Source organism: Henckelia pumila, chromosome 4, assembly GCF_033568475.1.
Source record: "Henckelia pumila isolate YLH828 chromosome 4, ASM3356847v2, whole genome shotgun sequence".
NCBI classification, from domain to species: Eukaryota; Viridiplantae; Streptophyta; class Magnoliopsida; order Lamiales; family Gesneriaceae; genus Henckelia; species Henckelia pumila.
In genome coordinates this window covers 72284117-72305141 of record NC_133123.1, presented here as the reverse complement: position 1 = coordinate 72305141, position 21025 = coordinate 72284117, and the positions used below count along the sequence as shown (strand labels likewise).

Here is a 21025-nt window from a genome sequence, read left to right as displayed (position 1 = left end):
GAAACATCTTCAGAGTCTTCTTCATCTTTGATTTCAGCACTTTTATCAGAAGATTCAGCATCAGAATCGGCATAGGAGGAGGAACTATCTTCAAGATGTGCTTTACCCGTAGCAAATTCCTCAATCATCTCAGCATCAGGTTCATCATCAGATTGATGAATAGTAAGGACAGAGGGAGCAGACTTTCCTTGCTTGAGACTCTCCAAAATTTGTGCCAAAGTGGCATCTTCATCAGAAAAAGAAGTCTAATTAGGAGCAGATTGTGTAGTGTCTGCTTTCTTGTCTTGAGCAGGAAGAGGAACCTCATCAGAAGAACTCGAATCACTACTCTCAGAAGCAGATTCAACAATCGGAGCGGAGGAAGGTGGATGCAGTGGGTAAGGGTTTCTTGCGAGCCACGAACTCGTAATCCCATCTTCATAATCATCATCCGAGGTGTGATCTTCTTCAGCCATGGAGAAGCGAGGGCCTTTGTAAAATCTCTTGGACCGAGTAAAATCAGGATTATACCCTTCTTGCCTCTTTGATCGGCGAGTCATCGATGGAGTGGGGTGTACTCGATTCAGAACAGAAAAATCCGTAGGGTTCTCTAAATCAATTTCATTCCCAGTTTCTCCGGGCATGATTGCAGCAAGTGGGACGGGTTCCATGGGAACTGGAACGATCGACAAAGAAGACGAGGATGGAGGTGCTTCTGGTGTTGCAACACCGATGGCAACATCAGTATTCAAATGCCCCATCTCTCTTCGGATATCTTGTGGATCAAAGCCTGCCATTGAAAATAAATTTTGAGAGTGTGAGAAAGGTAGGGTTTGCAGAGAACACGATCGGGTTAAAGGAGATTCAAGAAAAAAATAATGCCCGATATAGAAGGAAACAAATAAATATAGCCTCTATCACAAACGGTAATATTTCCCTAACAAACTCATAATTACCCTGATCTGCTTATCTCATCAAGTTACCAACGGTAACTTTTCCCAACGGCCGAAAAAACAAAATTTGGAATTAAGAGATAAAATCCCATAAATAAGGCAATAATCCGAGATATATATTTCAGCCCAAATTTTCCAATATTAACTCCACATCAGCTTAACTTCACTGAAACAAAAATTCAATCACAAAAATTCAATTTTTAGTAAATAGGGTATTTCATCGAAATTTGTCTATTTGGAGCCTTACCCAAAAATAGAACTCTATTAACAAAATGCATATGCATGACCTAGTTTATGCCTAGAACAGAATGTAACATAAAATAAAAATGCAAGTGCAAGCACATGATATGTTCACTAGTATAGTGTTTCCTCTCGTGTTGACAACATCATCAACAACACCACAGTTTTTCAAAAGAAATTTGGGATTTACACACTTGATTACCCTTGTTTTTAGAAAATTTCCAGAAGTGGTAGCCTGCACACTAAAAAAACAGTCTTCATTGGACTCAATTAGTAACTTTTTCCATTTTCTTCCGATTTTGATAAAGTTTGTATTTATGACATTGGTCATCAAACTTATTAAAAAGCTGAACACTGAATTTGCGAAACCATCTTTCACATGAGACAAGAACATGGAATATACGTACATCTCTCAACTACTTAGTGGTTTAGTCATAGTTCATAGACAAAAGGGCCAGTGTGCTTAAAAAAAATTTTGCTGAAAAACATGGCATCAATTGAATCACTGTAACAGAGATTTAAACACTACACATAACAAAGTGAATGCAGAATGCCTAAAATCCTAAATATGCATGAAAAGAAAAACAACAGTGTTGTCTAAGGTGTTGTAACACCGGATACAACACCAGCAAAGGATTATAATGCACACATGATGAGAGACCTCCGAAGGAGTGGAAATCTCTCGAAATCTAATGCTTTAGTGAAAATGACTGTCAGTTAGTTGTTGGTTCCAACAAACTCCATTCGAATCATACCTTTTACTACCAAATCTCGAATAAAGTGATGACGAATGTCAATGTGTTTTGTGCGAGAGCGATGAACTGGATTCTTTGATATATCAATAGCACTCGAATTATCACAATAAACAATGAGGGGTTCACTCTTAAAACCATAATCCTCAATCATTTGATGAATGTACAACGAGAGTTCTATAATTTCAAGTGCAACTTGTAGTTCAATATATCTTATTAGACATGTAGCAACCTTTATAAAAGAGCTAACCTATTTTCTAAACAAAATAGATACACAAGGATTCCTATCATAAAAGAGCATACCATATTTACCTCACCATATAAATACATAAGGATTATAAAACCATGAACCATACAATCTTTTAAACAACCCACTCAAAACAATGTAACAAGTAAATAAAAGGAAAACATGATTATGCCTCAAACAGTCCTAAGCAACGGGGCTAATGGATTACAACCTGAAGAAGTGGTAAAATTTGAAGACTTGCTGTGATGGTTGCAGTCCATAGAATCACTCCCACCAGAATTGTATATCACATCAGAACTTGCCACCATATGCATCGAAGGACTGCGATATACCGGCACCGGAAATACTGCTGGAAGAAAGGGCAACTTAGCCTCAAAATTCATCACATTCATCGCCTGTCGTATGGCGGGACGCTACTGACAATCTGGATGAACACACCATAGCCCCACAACCAACAATCTCTCCATTTCATCACCATGAAGCTCGGTTCCTAGATCTTGCTCCATGGAATCGAGTATTTTCCCGGCACCGTAAAGTTTCCACACCTAATCCACTAATACAAGTTGATCATTTTCAAGAAATCTAGCATCAATGGCTTTTCTCCCACAAGCAATCTCTAGTAAAACAACTCCGAAACTATATATGCCAGATTCTTTTCTGGCCCTGCCGGAGGTCAAGTATTCAGGTGCCATATATCCTCTCGTCCCTGCCACGATCGTCGTCTGTGACCCTTTTTCATGATCTACCAGTCGAGCTAGGCCGAAATCACCGAGTTTGGCATTGAAGTTGGAATCTAGCAAGATGTTGCTCGACTTGATATCTCCTATGGACTACACATTGTTCCCATTCTTCATGTAGATACAACAAAGCAGAGGCTAACCCCTGTGCAATTTTGTATCTAACTTCCCATGTCAACACCGAATTATGTTTAAAGAGATGTGAATCTAAGCTGCCATTTGGCAAGAACTCGTAAACAAGGAGGAGTTCATCTCTTTCGTGGCACCAACCGATGAGATGGACGAGGTTTCTGTGTCTTAATTGGCTGACGATCTTCACTTCTGATGCATACTCATTCAGCCCTTGACGCGATCCTCTTGATATCCTTTTTACAGCAACATAAGAATCGGTTTCTTTCAAGAACCCTCTGTAAACTCCACCAAATCCTCCTTCTCCAAGCTTTAATTCCTCTGCAAAATCATCGGTTCCACTGGCCAGATCAGCGTACAAGAACTTCTTAGCCCCGGTGCTCCTTTTGAATTCGTCGTCCATGGATGGGTCGATAGCATATTGATATGTATCAACTGATTCCTTGTCACCCCTTTTCTTCTTCAAGAAACAGCTCGCCAATGCCGAAACAAGAAATAGAATCGGCAATCCACCGCCTAATCCCAAAGCTAATACCCAGGCTCCCTGCTTCCCTTTTCGCTTTTCATCTCCAATGCTGATGGGAGGATCGGCTATTGGGCTCGGAGCTGGCACATTAGAAGTAATATCAAGGGTTAAATTTGAAGAAAAATCCCAAGACTTGATAGTATTTCTATCGAAATATGTTCCTGTTGTATTAGAAAAGCCAAACATGACTTTCTCAGGCATGTAATATCTGAAATCAATCACGCGGCTGAGGCTACCAAATGTCCTTGTGTCATTCAAAAAATTGGTAAAATTAACACTGAGAATCTTTGAAGTGCCACTGTAGCTAATCCAAGCTTCATTCTCCCTCCCCTGACTAATATCATTCCACCAAACAGCGGTTGCAACAGATACCATGGAATTTATATTGATCCCAACATGCGGGCTAGATGGATCGAAAGTATTCTTGTAAGTATCGAATTCAACAGCAAAAAAAGTCTCGGAAGATGAATTTGTATTCCCATCACCTTTATGCTGCTACCCGAAGTTGGCGAAGTCGAACGATAACAAAACAGAAAGAGTTGCAGGGATATTGTAGATCAAGAGGAGGAAGATGGACAAAAATTCAATGGTGAAACTGTGCATGGTTGCTGAGTATACTTTGAGAAGAAGGGCATAAACAAACCAAGTGCTTATAAATGTTGAAAAGCTTTAACAAAAGGCGTTTTTATTTTTAAAAAAAAAAAATTTGAAAACCAAGTGCAGAGCAAAACATGTTTGCATTGGGGATGATTATTATTATTATTATTATTATTATTATTATTATTATTTACCTCATTTACACTCCCTTCTCAAATCTTATGAAGTCTTTAACATACATGATATGTTAATATTTTTTCCAAAAAATATAGAAAATTAACAAATAAGATCGTGATGAATATAGGACTTGGTAGCAATTATGAATAATGTTACAAGTATATTCAATTTCGTGTAGGTTGATATTTACATCTATTATATCGTGAGATTTTGTTACTATATCATTGGATTTTGTATTATATCATCACAAGATAAATTGAATTCTTATATTAAAATTTTTTGTGACGTAAAGATTGACGTACATTGTACATGTATAGGGGTGGAAAAAAATATCGAATTTTCAATATACCGAAGTTACCGTACGAGAAAAATACCGAATTATCTGTATATCGAAGATTTCAATAAGGTAGATAACAATACCGATTTTTCAATACGGTAACGATATGAAATTAGAAAATTTCGGTATATACCGGTACATCTGTAGTAACCTGATTCTTGTTTTAAGTAATTAAATCGTCTAAGCATGTCTTAAGTGTTAAAAAACATGATTAAGTAGTCTTTATTTTGAGAAAAATAAGTAGAAAATCGACTCTGAGATGTTCGAAAATGGTTCATGGGACAAAGTTGGCTCAGGCAGAATAAAAGATCCGAACGTGGACCAAAGGAAGTTCGGAAGGTCCGAACTATTTGGAACAAGCGATGGAGTTCGGAACCATAGGGTTGAGATCAGAAATTCTGAACCCAGATCGAAATGTCCGAAGAGTTAGGCCATGTACACTATCGATGTGTCAAATGTGTGTAGAAACGTGGAAAATCATGCAGATTGGAGCTTTCGAGATTAAAACTACCGAAGTGCAGATCGGAGCTTCCGAACAGAGGCATTCCGAGACGTGGAAAACATGCCAGTTCGAAGCTTCCGAACTTGGTCTGTAAATAGAGGCCAATTTTCTCACAAATAGTGCATGTTTGAGGGGTTTTGGTGAGAGTCAATGTATATTCTTAGTGTTTTATCCTTATTATCGAGGGCCTGGCGATAGGAGGTGCTACGGATCTTGTAGCGGAGCTGTGCTTGGGTCAGAGCCTACGATATCAGCGAGATGATGACGGATACAGGTGTAGTCCGTGATCTTTTGTAGTATTAGAGAGTATCTATTAACTTAATTAAGGCTTTTAGACAAGTATTATTGATATAGTATTGTTTGGACGCAGTGATGGACTGTAGATGCATGTACATCTAGGCATGTCGTTGAGGTACGTAAGTACTGACTAAAATTTTCAACGAGTATGCATGTTTATATATTGCATTTATATGTCATGATACATGTTTTATTGAATTATTGCTTTGATATATTATGATGCATTGCATATATCATGTTGAGCTTGTATATGAGATAGTCGTTTCAATTGGGCCGTTCAACTGCAATTTTGGACGGGTTGACACGAAGAGTCACAGTGGCTGACGGGTCGAGCGGGCTCTAGTGTTCTTGGACATTGTAGATCCACGTCCAGTTTAGAGTGAAGGAGTTATCCAGTGGCTTGAGTCACCGATGGTACTACTGTAACACCCAAAATTTATCTTAATTGACTTTATTTGAGATAATCAAGGATTTCAGAATTCGAGAGCCGACTTTTTATTGATTAGGGTCTATTTTGCAATTTTTGGAAATTTCAGGGACTAATATGAAAATTTGGAGATTTTTAGATATTTAAGCAAGAGTTGACTCTTTCTTTCTCCTTCATCTCCTCCCCCAAGCCGTCTCCCACCATTGAAGGCGCCCCTTTTCACTTTCAAGCTTTCAGATTTTAGTCCGAGCTCAATCCGTCTGTTAGAAATTATTTCTGAAGGCAGATTAGCGATCACGGCTGCGAGAGCTTCGTTCTATCGTAAGTTTTTCTTCGATCGGACACTTTCTATTTTTTGGATGTTGTTAGAATCGATTGAGGTTCGGTTATGTTGTTCTTGACCGAGTTCTTATCGTTTATTCTCAGTCGATTTTGAGATAGAGCGTCATTCGAAATTGTTATGATTTTTGGAAGCATATTTTCGAAAATGAGGATTTTGAGTTTTGATTGTTGAGTTGTATTTGTTGTTATTGAGATAATTATGAGTTATTGAATCGACATTCTGCTGTCTGTGGTTTTTGGTTAGTTGATTTATAGCCGTTATGCCACCGGTTTGAGTTTTGAGATATAGTTTGAATTGAATTGATTGAACCGTGTTTCGTTTGACTTTGAATGTCGTTATTGATTCGATTACATCTCCGTACAGATTGGTTTGGAGATTGTTGAACCCGAAGTTAGCAGATTTCGAATCAAAGAAGGATTGATCGAGTTGGTAATGAGTTTTACCTAGTTTTGTTCGATTGAATTTTGAATAGAGTTTGAATTATTCTTTGTTATTTAATTACAAATTTGGAGTACCTTTGAAGCGAATAAGGTATAAGAAGACTTAGACTTGAATGGAACGAATAACTCGAATCCGACTTGATTCGAGTGTTCCGGAGAAATCACATACTTGCATGTTTACGTGAACTATTTGAGTTTTTGATTGAATGTATTAGAATTCATATGCATTCATATTGAGCCAAATGATTGTTTTCATTTTGAATTAGACGTTCTGGGGATTATAGTTGAGTGACTTTGTAGGCGATTTACTACAATTGCTGATTGATCTCTCTATAATGCTCCGAAGTCTAGAGGATTGAAGTATACATTATCCACCTCGAAAGAAGAGTTCGGTGTGATTGTTGTGATACTTTATCCTTGGGATCCCAATCGAAGAAAGAAGAGACGAGTTACATTTTGATTATCAGAGTTGATAATCTAGAGATTTTGAAGTCATGCATTCATTTCACTTTCTTTTGATTATGTGAAAGATGTTTTACATCAAGTACTTGAAGTTGATGTATTGAATGATATAGCATGTTTGTCTCTTTTACTGGGAATGTTATTCTCACCGGATTTTCCGGCTGTTGTCTTGTATTTGTATGTGTGCTTGGCAACATGTGGGACGGGACGGTGATAGAGATCGCATGGCTAGATGGTTGAGTTAATAGAGTGAGGCCTTGTTATTATAGAAGTCGAATATGTAATCAAACTTAGAGTGTATTCGAACTCGTTTGTATTTCGGAGTTGTATAACTTGGAACGAAGCATGTTTAGAACTTCTATCGATCGAAAATTTATGTTGATCTTAGGTATATTATGAAAGCATGCTTTAGTATTGATATTTGATATTGTATGTATTTTTCCACACCCCGTATTGTTTATGGATTGAATGCATGTCGAAAGCGAGATCGGGAACTTTTCAAATGCATGAGCATTTCTGCCCCTGCTTCCCACGCGCGCGCGAGATTGTACCTCGCGCGAGCGCGAGAATCAATCCCAGGAGCTCTGGTTTGTTAGCCCGCGCGCGGGCGAGATTGGTATCTCGTGCGGGTGCGAGCCTTCAGCATTGTTGCTGGAGGCGAAGCCTGCACGCGCGCGAGGCATTTAAAAAATAAAATAAAATTTAGAGCATGTTTTTCTCTTGGCTTATTTATTGTTTGATCTGAGATTAGTTGTTTAGAACTGATGTCTCACATTAAGTGGTATCAGAGAGATAAGATCTTGGACTGAATTTAGAAGTGAGCGGGGTAGATCGAGTCCGCATGAATTGATTTCTCGCATGTGTTTGAGTTATTTAATTGAGTTATTAAATACCATGCGAGCATGCTTTATTGATTGAGAATTATTTGAATTACATGAATATGTTATTTAAATTGTAAAGCATGAATTACTTGAGATATGAACTGTTTGGATTTTTGATTGGATCCGAGTTCTTGGGAGGATTTTTTTTGAGTAAGTAGAACAGAGGTAATTGGACACCGAATGTTGGAAGATTGAGGTAATTGTGTCCTAACTCTCTTGAATATGAGATATATGTTCTTTTTGTATATTGAACAAAAATCGAACTGCATAGAATCCAGACAGGATAGAGTGATATTGCGACTGATAAGAGGGATATCTGTCCAAAACTGGTGGAAGCATTATTGATGAGATTTCAGTTGTTTTAAACCGCCTAAGCTGAGGAGTACTGAGAATGCTATTGGCTGTGTAAGCTGATTAGAAGAAAGCGAGCAGCTGCTTTGATTTTCAGAGATACTTAGTTAGATTCGTGACTATTCTTGTCGATGAAATTCTTATCCATTCGAAGAGTCGTACTAATCTTTTAGATTCTTGAGAGTTTTTTGAGGATTTGCATGCCAAGCAATGTTATGCTTTCTCTATCGGCGTCTGAATTCTGATTGGATTGAGTTGTCCTTTCTCGACCATTTTATCTGGAGGTGGAAGTCCTGTTGATCACCTTAAGATCAGAGCCGATATGAACTGATCTAGAGCGACGTCCTTACCTATAATTTGAAGATTCTTGGATTAGCAAGTTCTATCGCAGACTCATCGATGGATTCTTATCGGTTGTAAAGCCGATTACTCAGCAGAATATGTTCTTCTGTCTGGAATTAATCTTATGAGACCAGTTCTTGTTGATTGAAGAATAGATTGATCAGCAATTCTTTATTTCTTTTATTTCTTCTGTATTGATGACTTTACAGTGCTTGCACTTCTTCTTATTGAGATTTGAGGTATTTCTTGAACAGAGGAGTCACTGGTTTGCTTGAGCATTGTAACAGCTGAAGACGCTCGAGACTCAATGTCTGATTCTGGATTTTGAGCTCGTAGCGATCTTATTGATTAGAAGATCTGGTATTTATTTTTTTTTATTTGAGGAGATTTCTATAACATTTCCTGATCTTGGAAGCTGCAGTATTGGTTTTGCCGTACAGACTGATTATGAGAATGAGAAGATGATTAAAGGTACTAAGAAATTTCCGAAAGGAAATCCTTTTTAACCGGAGAGATTGTATGCAGCAGCGGATTCTCTGAGCCGAAATATCTATGTTTATTTTATCTACTATAGGTTTTCTCCCTGATTAATGTATACGGCACTTCCGGTTTAGAGTTCAAAGCAGATAGGAGTTCTATCAACATATCTTGAGATTGAAACATTGTAATGTTTCCAGTATTCTTTTAGATGATCGAAAGGTATACGATGATTGCAGAGTCAGTTATGGTTAAGCAAATGAAGAACAATGTTAGAGGTATGTTTTTTTTTTTTGATATTATGAACCGTTTGCAGTTGATATCAGAGAAGCTACGACCAGAAGGTCTGTAGTACAGTTTATTCTGGTTCAGAATGAGTTGGAGATTTTGTTTCGATGGATTCGTCATGAAACTACTGAGCATTCTGAGTTTAAGGTACTATCTCTTATGATTGACCGATTGATGAATCTGCCTTGTATTTTCCTACAGAGTGATTCTCAGACATGATCAGATGTTAGATTTTGTAAGACCCTGAAATTAATTATTTTGGGATTAGTGGAATTTATTAATTATTAGAATTTAATTGATGGAAATTAGTTGAGCCGAGATGGAATTGATTTGATTTGGAGTATCAGGGACCGGTTTGCAATTAAGACAGTTGACTAGTGTGGGACCCCGAGGCTCGACTACTAAAATACCATAATAAAACATGGTAAGTAAAACAATAAGCAGCAACAACCAACAAAATTTTTTTTTTTAATAAAAAGGGCCTCATTCGATCGGTTAAACTTGACCGATCGAGCGGCCAACAAATCCCAGCTCTCGGGTTGAAGCAAAACTGGCCTCGCTCGATCGGTACAATTCAACCGATCGAGCGGGCATGTCTGCTCCAAAATTCCAGAATCCAATTGAGCTGGTTCAGACTGCTTTGCTGCTATATATTGTCAAAAATCTTATATCAATGGTGCTAACATTGAAATATAAAGATTCAACCAACACCATACATGATAAACTTACTCCCAACATGATCCAACAACACATAATCTATACAACTCTAGACTATGCAAAACTATACAATACAAAAGTTGGATACCATCAAAATTTAACATGGTTTAAAAGTAAGTTCCCAATAACAAGCTACAACACAACCCGGAACACCACTTCTAAACTCTTCCCAATGTTCTTGGCCTTCCATAACTTGTCCCTGAGACACCTGTTGCAATGCACACACAAACACAAAGCAACAGCCGGAAAACCGGTAAGTCTAAAGACTTAGTATGAAAGACGGAACATATAAATAATCACAAGTAGCCATAGCATGCATTTCAAATCATAAATAACACCTTATGAAATGCATAATAAATTATATGGCTAAGAAAGAATAAGGCTCAAAGGCAACACCGGTTTAGATGCTAAAACACATCACTCACCATCAATGCTAGAACTCCTCATTGATGTTATAAACCCGGCTTTAGGTATCAATACTTGAATCTCATCACTGATACACGATATCGATGCTTATTACTCATCAACGATATCAAGGCAAATCGGAGAGAAAGGTTAGGCGCAAGAAATACAACGAGATGACACAATACACAATCACCTCATAATATAGCCTAACAAACATGCCATCACTCAAGAACTCAAGTAAGGCAATCAAAGCGCATAACTCACATAAAGCATAGTAAAGCACATAAACACATAAAATAGAAACTATTGTGTGATTTAAGGGATCGAGAGATCAAACACATCTCGATACTCATTCCCTTCTTTGGTCATCGTCGAATCATACCTTCCAATCGTGATAGCTAAGTAGCTCCAATACTCAAGCTACAATACACACCAAGCTTGTATCAACTCACTAGATAGAATGATAGAAATATCAAAGCTAGCAACTCAAACCTTGACCAATCTTCAATTGATTCGAATCGGTGCGAACTCGAACTCGATATATTCTTGAACAATCTGAAATTCATATCAAGTCATTCAATATAGCATTCTAACTTACCAAGAACACTATTCAGCTCAAACCAATGCTCAACAACTCAAGGCTTGCTAATTTGATCGAAATTCAAACCGGTGACGTAACGGTTCGAAACCGGTAATTCTAACAACTCAAACATCATCTAAACATTGATATATAACTCATATCAATATTATTTCATCACTTAATTTCGAAATCCAGCAGCATATATTTCCAGAATTTATCAAACATAAACTGACGTCGTAACAGTACAAATTCGGTACCCGAAACTGAAATCTATCAATTCTAACCACCAAGTCTACTTCAAATATTTCACATACCACCAGAATATCAACTTAAATCACCATATCAGAAGGTTCAAGTATTCAAAACATATTTTGAAAATCATAACAATTGCATATGTTGTCAATTCTTCATTCCGGCTTCGATATCGTAAGGAATATAACTCAAGAATAGATATTCATAATCAAATCTGATTTTCTCCAACTTCCAGCCTTCAAAACATGCTGGAAAGAAGATAAAACTTACATCAAATCTAAGCTCTTGTCGCAAGGATCGCAACACTATTTTCATAATTGAAATCGGACTACCGGATCAAAAGATATCGACGGTTAAAAGATCAAGAATAGCTTGGAAGCCTATTCTTCTTATTCTCTCGGTTTATGTCTGATAAATCTGAAGAATTCCAATGATTTCTCATCAACTTACACGTATAAAGGGCCACTTGCACAAAAATTGCACTTTGGTCCCTCAAGTTTCCACTATTTGCAAATCAGTCCCCGGACAAGCGATTTAATTCAATTTTAATCCTAAATAATTTAAAAATAGTAGTGAAACGTCCTAGAACTCCTACTGATTTTTTTTTAAAACAAAACTCTCTGATAATAAAATAATGAATATAAATATATATATGCCCATACATATATATATCATACTTAAAAATAACTTTACTTAATTTAAAATACATAAACACAATAAATACAATAAAAGTACACACATTCAATTAAATACTTAAAATTAATTACTAAATAATCATTTATAAATATTCCATAATAAAATTCCTAAATTCCATGCATATACTGAAAATCTATAATAATAAAACATATGCGGAAATAAACGTCTAGTCTCAACATAAAATTCATCTTAGAGCAATGGTCACGGGTTCTAGCTGCCTGGATACTCATACGCCCTCGCCGCCAGTCGGGAACACATTATCCTTATTGACATTTTGCTCACCTGCACCATTTAAATCTAGTGAGCCTAGAGGCTCAGCACGTTCTATCCTTACATAACAAAATGAAACCACACACAAGCACACATCATATAAAATACGTGAATAATAATTATACGTGCATGATCTTAAAATTATATGCATATAAACATAAATAAATAATCATACTTCTAAATCATCATGCTATAACATAATTCATCATACTTTATAATTTTCGTAAAAATAACATATCATGATTTCTTAGTTCTCAACAGGTCGTATCCATGTCGGTGGCATCATACTGAGCGATTGATCAATCTATAAACCAACGTACGCGGTGGTGGGGTTTCCACCTCTGTGCTGCCACTTCACCAGCCCTCTCAGCTGGATCCATAAGCTCATCATACTTATACATCATTAGGAAGGTCACCGGGCCAAGGTATCCCGGCCTCCAACCACATCACTTTCCACCTTCACTTCAACTTCCATAAAAATATATTTTTCTTAACATACATTTAAACTTATCATAAAAATTCTTACATGATGCATGAACTTAAAAAAATCTCATTTATTTCTTTATTTCATGAAAATTTGTCCATAAATATATATTTTATTTATTTTCTTAAAAATCATACTTATATATCTAATAAAAATGCATGCATGAATTAAATATATATTTACGGACCTTTTAATTTTTCAAGGACTTGTTTGAGCTGCTGACCACTTAACTTAAACCCATAAATTCGTCACGTAAATTCGCATGCATAACTAGAGGATTTTAATAATTTTAAAATAAAGTGAAAATGTGTTAAATTGTTTTATGAGTTATTATGTGAATTATGTGATTTATTGACATGTTTTAAATATTTTTTCGGCATTTAAATCGGTATGATGTGATTTATGAATTTATTTGAGAAAATTTATTTTATGATCGCGTAGGCGGGACCGTGGACGGACGAGATGTTTGTTTTCACCCAAAATATTTTATGAGATTTTTAGGAGCCTTAAAATATTATTTTAAGGTATAATTTGAAGACAATTATGGTATTTAGATATATATTTATTTATGTGCTAGTTTTTACCAAAAATAAGTTATTTTAATGACTTTTATTAAGCTTTAAAAATCCCATTAATTATAATTTCGGGATTTAAGGTTAAATATCAGATTTATATTGTATTTAAGAGTTTTAAAATTCTATATGTTTAGAGTATATATTTATCCTAATTAATTATTAGTTATATTATGTTAAATTATCTCCTAAAACCCTACTCTATTCACGTTTCTTCCTACCTAGCCACCTCCACCTTCTTCCTTCTCCTCTCCCACGTTTTTTTTACAGCAGAATCACTAGCCTCTATAGCCGATTCTTCAATGTTTTTAAATTAGTTTGAAGATTCGTTCGTACAGGAAAGTCGTACGCGCGATTTAGACGTCGTTTCTTGCAAAAATTCATCAAGGCACGTTTCGAATCCATTCTTGAACACCATTTAAATCATATTACACAGTTCTTTTTAAACATGAATGATCAGATTATGTATGCGTTTGTGGTTTTGAATGAAATTCTTCACATGATCATGCATGGTTCACGTTTTTAGGTGCATAAACCATGTTTCTTCATATATTATGATCTAAGGCTGTTTGAGGGGCTGACCACATTGGTTGAGGGCTGAGTTAGGGTCCTTAGGGTCGTGCATCTTTTTTTCGTGAGCTCATCACATAAGAACTCTAAATTTAAGCGTGCTTGACTTGGGGCAATTATAGGATGGGTGACCCCCTGGGAAGTTTCTCAGGGTGCGTGTGAGTGAGGACATAAGTACGCTGAAAAGACCCATCTTGATACAGTGAGGCGTTACAAATGGTATCAAAGCCGACCTCTCTTAGTACGGTATGGTTCGGGGACGAACCAAGCGGAAGCTGGTGGGCATGTGACGCCCGGGGCTGAAGAGGCAGGGAGTGATCGCCGGTACCAAGAGGTTGCACGGACAATGAGCGGCTCCTGGTAGGCTTCTAGGCGGAGGGAGACATGAATGAACCGATCTTGTGCCGGAATGAGAGGGAATTCTGAGACTATGTAGGTATGGGACTACATAGTTGAGGAGAGTTTAAAAGATTTCATATGTACTGCTCATATCAAAAAGATGCATCGTCTTTTCGGAAGCTCATCACATAAAAACTCCAAAGTTAAGCGTGCTTGACTTGGGGCAATTATAGGATGGGTGACCCCTGGGATGTTTCTCAGGGCAATTATAGGATGGGTGACCCCTGGGATGTTTCTCAGGGTGCGTGTGAGTGAGGACATAAGCACGCTGAAAAGACCCGTCTTGATACAGTGAGGCGTTACAAGTAGAATTTCATTCAAAAATATAAATATTCTTAAATTAAATAATCTCATATCAAAATGAAATAATTTCAAAATTTATCGCAGTTTAGTCCTTGAACTTCTCAATATTTGCAAATTGATCCATGCTCGGATTTCACCGTCGAATTCAATCCTTTTTCATTCTCGAAACTCGGAATTTAATTCTTAAATTCCATAAATATTCAATTCAAATATTTTAATCTTTTAATTTAAGAATCCCGGAATTTAAATCTCACTATCCGTAAATTTTCAAATTAAATATTTTCAGCTCCGATATTAAATCTATAATTTTCATAATATCTCCAATTAATATTTTACAAATTAGGAATTTAAATCTCTAATCTCGTAAGTAATAACTTCATATTTTCGGGGTCTTACAATTCTCCCCCTCTAAGACATGATTTCGTCCTTGAAATCGCTTGCAATCATCCTGTAACAGATATAGGCTGAATAAATTACTGAAGTAACAACCTCTCTTCAGTGACCTAGCTCAGGATATCGCATCTCAATCTCAATATCGAAGGTTGAATGAATACTGAAATAGTTTCACCTTTAAAAACGAGTTCCGGATACATCTATCTCATATCCTGCTCTAATTCTCAGATATCTATCTCAACACTGTATATATATATATACTACTACACAAAACCTAGCTTAAAATATCATCCAGTTATATCTCACTTGGATAAAATACATAGAAAGTATTTAACTCATACTTATACTCTGTCTTGCTCTGCTTCATTCTAGACTGAATTAATTGAATCGTATTCGAAATTTCTCATGATCATTCTGGTTCAATCATTTATGCTACTTAAATCTCGTCTCATATAAGGAAACTATGCATCTCCTACTGCTGAAGCAACAGAACAAATCATTCCACCACCGGAAAGACCTTTACTTTCTACTTCAGAACGCTACAACAAAATCACTATCATGATTGCTTATGAGCGTTCCTGTAGTAATCTATAAATGGTAAATAAGCTTACCAAACAAGAGTAATCTTGAACCTCAAATTCTCTCGCTGAGCTCATGTAGATGCTAACACTCGGCATCCTGACATCAATGCTATAACTCATCATGGATGTCATATCTCGGAATCACGGTATCAATGATATAACTCATCATCGATACTCATCATCGATGCTATAACTCGTCATCAATGCTGTGAGAATATACATAGAGCCAGTCTATACATCCTCTCGAATCTAGATCAATTATCTTAATTGCTAATCAATCTGAGGATGTTACATTGTACTCTCAAGCAAACGAGTACCCAAAGCTTCTTTCAAACTGTGCCAAGTATACGAAATAAATCGAGGATCTCAGTTAGAGATAGCAAACGTCGGCACAACATGCACTTTCACAACAGCTCTGTCATACAAAGTGATCAGATGGTCATGTCGGAATAGAATCTGATAAGGAATACTCTATCAGATTTATTCAATCTGTCATAAACTACCTTATTGCATCATATCCTCTCTAGGATTTCGGTAGTTTCGTGACACATTTCATCGTGTTTTGATCCCATTCTTATTATGAACATGCTAAACTGTACAATAGACCACTTGGTCGCTTTCGTTTTGCTTTCATTACTGACAATTTAGGTATCAGAACACAAATTCTATCATATTTGCTTTCATAATCTGACCTGGATGGATACAAAATTTATTGTAATGTGCCTCTTTCAGAATTTATTGTCTTATTTCTGAAATACTGTGCACAATAATACCTGTAGTTGCAAACACCAAACTTCATCTATATTCAACTGATACTCAAACTCATGTCTAAGTCTGATTTTCTCTATCGAGATTCACATAATCTGAGTGGATTTCCGTGCTTCTGTAACCCTCATAATCAATACTGGTTCAGATGGGATTGCAAATACTCTACTCAGTTGCAAATCTAACACAAAAACTCAAGCTAGAAGCACAATAACTCTTGATCAATATAACCACATCAATAGCAGATAAGATCAAATCGCACATTTTTCTATTTAAGCTTCAGTGGTTACATTACATCTATCTGGATAATACTCTTCCAGCAAATTTACTCAACTCTTCAGTTTCACATCTATCAGGGTTCATTGGGTGATAATCTTGCACTACATGAGAACCCTCTAACAATCTCTGCTAAGACCTTCGTTATTCAATGTCTCAACCTTGCTAGGATTCATCACAATCCTGTTGTTTGACATAATAAAGTCAAGAATTACAACTCTATCCAGTTAAAATTCACACCTGGACAGTTTGACATACAATTGCTCTGTTTACTTCGGCTCATTCATCAACTAACTCAAGATATCATCTCTTAATAACGCAATAAATTCACCAATAAATCTCCGACAGATTCTGTTCATTAAACTCATGAACATGGCTGAAGTATTCATCACACCAACAACATAACCAGGTCTTAGGCACAACTACCTCACTGATTTTCACTTGATGATATCTAAACTCAAACAATCTTTGAATAGACAAAAGCACCATACCATTGATAAACAAATCGTCTATTCACTGCAACAGATACTTCTACTATACTGTAGTCCTGTTCAATAGGATATAGTCAAAATATAATCTCATCGACCCATTTTTCTTCTCTCCTTTGGTAATAAAGGACTTCAAAGCAGAATACCCGGTCTAACGTATTCTTTGACTAGCAATCTCTATCAGTTACGAGCCATCACTTCCAGAACTATGATTCTCTAATTCAACATCATATAGTCTCGAATATAATTGCTCAAATCATGATCATCAAAACCAAGTAAATTCTGAAAAATAACCGCTGCGAAGTGAAAACAACTCACTTTCATTTCAATACTAGGGGTGAATGCTTTAATTCAAGCTCGAGAAATAAGAAATACGAGCCAATCAACAATAAACATAACTGGTGACCAATTCATCAATAATGCAATATTATACAATACCCCAAATCAGGGTTGATAGCGTGGCTTTATGATGAGATATCTACACACGCGTATCAATTAGAACAGAGTTCTAATCATTTTCAATTATTGCACAAAGACAAGTAGATCACCATAAAATCCAAGGTCCAGAACTAAAAATTCAAATATCAAGAATATAACTTCTCAAGTTCCTACTCGGAGAACAATCGAGATCAAATGGCAAGAATAATCAAATTCAATGTCATGTGAATCAAGAATACATGACTACGATAAAACTCAAATATCAACAAAATAATCGAAGGAAGGCTCAACTGTAACTGAATTCTGAATCCCAAAACACTAATGTCATTAGCATACTCTTCAACCCAAAAGATATCATAAACTCAATGTTCTTACTGGGTACATTTGGTACATGTGGATCACCAAATCATCTCTACTTGATCAAGGAATCATACATAGTATTGCTGCTATATCGATTCATCTACCAGTAAAAGGTTATATACAATTATAGCTTTGATCTCAAAGTGTTTACCACACTAGAACAAAACTTATAACCCATTCCTGAAATCGATATCAAACCATATAATTCTAATCTCAAGAATTCTTATCGCCATATTTCAATCACTGATCTAATCTGATCAATTTCCTGGATTAGTCTGAAATCTATCATATCGAGGATTTATCTCTGTTTTGCTTGAGGTTATCTGATAAAATCAATTCAATCATCGATATACATCACAATATCAGATCTTACCTCACTCAATTCCGGCCACAACAGGTCTTAGGGAATGATAACTTAATCCCCTCGAGAATAGATTTCATCTATGTCCTTTCAACCTCATAACATCACTAGCCAAACACATCCAGTTCTAACATGGCTTTTTCGTATCTATCTCATACAAAATCCTGCAATCAAAATCTCATGCAGATATACAATGGTCATGATTAACCACAATCAATTATCTATATATATCGTAGCTTTCACATATCCATGATTTAGTCCAGCGCTACTCTTTAAGCTGAAGAGCATACAATTTCTTGCGTAACAAGGAGATGTACATGTTATACTGAGACCATACAACCAACAACATCAATACATCATAATCATAATCTCAGTTCCAGTATTTCTTAACTCAATAAACTCCATGAGCATACCGTTGCTTGCTTGACAAGGAGAAATACCTCATAATCCTCAGTTTTCTGAGTATTGCTCGATTCCCTACTCATAAAACACATGAGTATACAATTTAATTATAGTTTGAATCATCTCCTTTTTCCATATTGCACACAGCTCCTCATCAACTCATGAGCGTACCCTTGTTTTCCTCATACATCATTTTCTATTTATATGTTTATCAATTATAGCAATATACTCAATAATCACATGAGCATGTAATTTGCAACACATAAGCATGTAATTTGATGTAATCACATTCAACATCAAAAAGATAACACATGCTAGCATATAATCAGATAATTTCTCAAAAGGTAGAAACATGCTTGCATCGAATTCACATAATCAAACAATGCATTAAACTCATGCATAATGAACTCATGCGACTCAATCTACCCCACTCAGCTTCTAATGTCGACTCAAGACAACTTAAATCTCTGATACCAAACAATGTGGGACCCCGAGGCTCGACTACTAAAATACCATAATAAAACATGGTAAGTAAAACAATAAGCAGCAACAACCAACAAAATTTTTTTTTTTAATAAAAAAGGGCCTCGCTCGATCGGTTAAACTTGACCGATCGAGCGACCAACAAATCCCAGCTCTCGGGTTGAAGTAAAACTGGCCTCGCTCGATCGGTGCAATTCAACCGATCGAGCGGGCATGTCTGCTCCAAAATTCCAGAATCCAATTAAGCTGGTTCAAACTGATTTGCTGCTATATATTGTCAAAAATCTGATATCAATGGTGCTAACATTGAAATATAAAGATTCAACCAACACCATACATGATAAACTTACTCCCAACATGATCCAACAACACATAATCTATACAACTCTAGACTATGCAAAACTATACAATACAAAAGTTGGATACCATCAAAATTCAACATGGTTTAAAAGTAAGTTCCCAATAACAAGCTACAACACAACCTGGAACACCACTTCTAAACTCTTCCCAATGCTCTTGGCCTTCCATAACTTGGCCCTGAGATACTGTTGCAATGCACACACAAACACAAAGCAACAGCCGGAAAACCGGTAAGTCTAAAGACTTAGTATGAAAGACGGAACATATAAATAATCACAAGTAGCCATAGCATGCATTTCAAATCATAAATAACACCTTATGAAATGCATAATAAATTAAATGGCTAAGAAGGAATAAGTCTCAAAGGCAACACCGGTTAAATGCTAAAACACATCACTCACCATCAATGCTAGAACTCCTCATTGATGTTATAAACCCGGCTTTAGGTATCAATGCTCGAATCTCATCACTGATACACGATATCGATGCTTATTACTCATCAACGATATCAAGGCAAATCGGAGAGAAAGGTTAGGCGCAAGAAATACAACGAGATGACACAATACACAATCACCTCATAATATAGCCTAACAAACATGCCATCACTCAAGAACTCAAGTAAGGCAATCAAAGCACATAACTCACATAAAGCATAGTAAAGCACATAAACACATAAAATAGAAACTATTGTGTGATTTAAGGGATCGTGAGATCAAACACATCTCGATACTCATTCCCTGCTTTGGTCATCATCGAATCATACCTTCCAATCGTGATAGCTAAGTAGCTCCAATCCTCAAGCTACAATACACACCAAGCTTGTATCAACTCACTAGATAGAATGATAGAAATATCAAAGCTAGCAACTCAAACCTTGACCAATCTTCAATTGATTCGAATCGGTGCGAACTCGAACTCGATATATTCTTGAACAATCTGAAATTCATATCAAGTCATTAAATATAGCATTCTAACTTACCAAGAACACTATTCAGCTCAAACCAATGCTCAACAACTCAAGGCTTGCTAATTTGATCGAAATTCAAACCGGTGACGTAACGGTTCGAAACCGGTAATTCTAACAACTCAAACATCATCTAAACATTGATATATAACTCATATCAATATTATTTCATCACTTAATTTCGAAATCCAGCAGCATATATTTCCCGAATTTATCAAACATAAACTGACGTCGTAACAGTACAAATTCGGTACCCGAAACTGAAATCTATCAATTCTAACCACCAAGTCTACTTCAAATATTTCACATACCACCAGAATATCAACTTAAACCACCATATCAGAAGGTTCAAGTATTCAAAACATATTCTAAAAATCATAAAAATTTCATATGTTGTCAATTCTTCATTCCAGCTTCGATAT

The 21025-nt window shown here is 36.2% G+C and overlaps 1 pseudogene; it reads right to left on the bottom strand.

Moving 5' to 3' along the window:
* Window positions 1-245: 245 nt before the first annotated feature.
* Window positions 246-21025, bottom strand: part of LOC140861207 (L-type lectin-domain containing receptor kinase IX.1-like) — a 58904-nt pseudogene continuing 38124 nt past the window's right edge.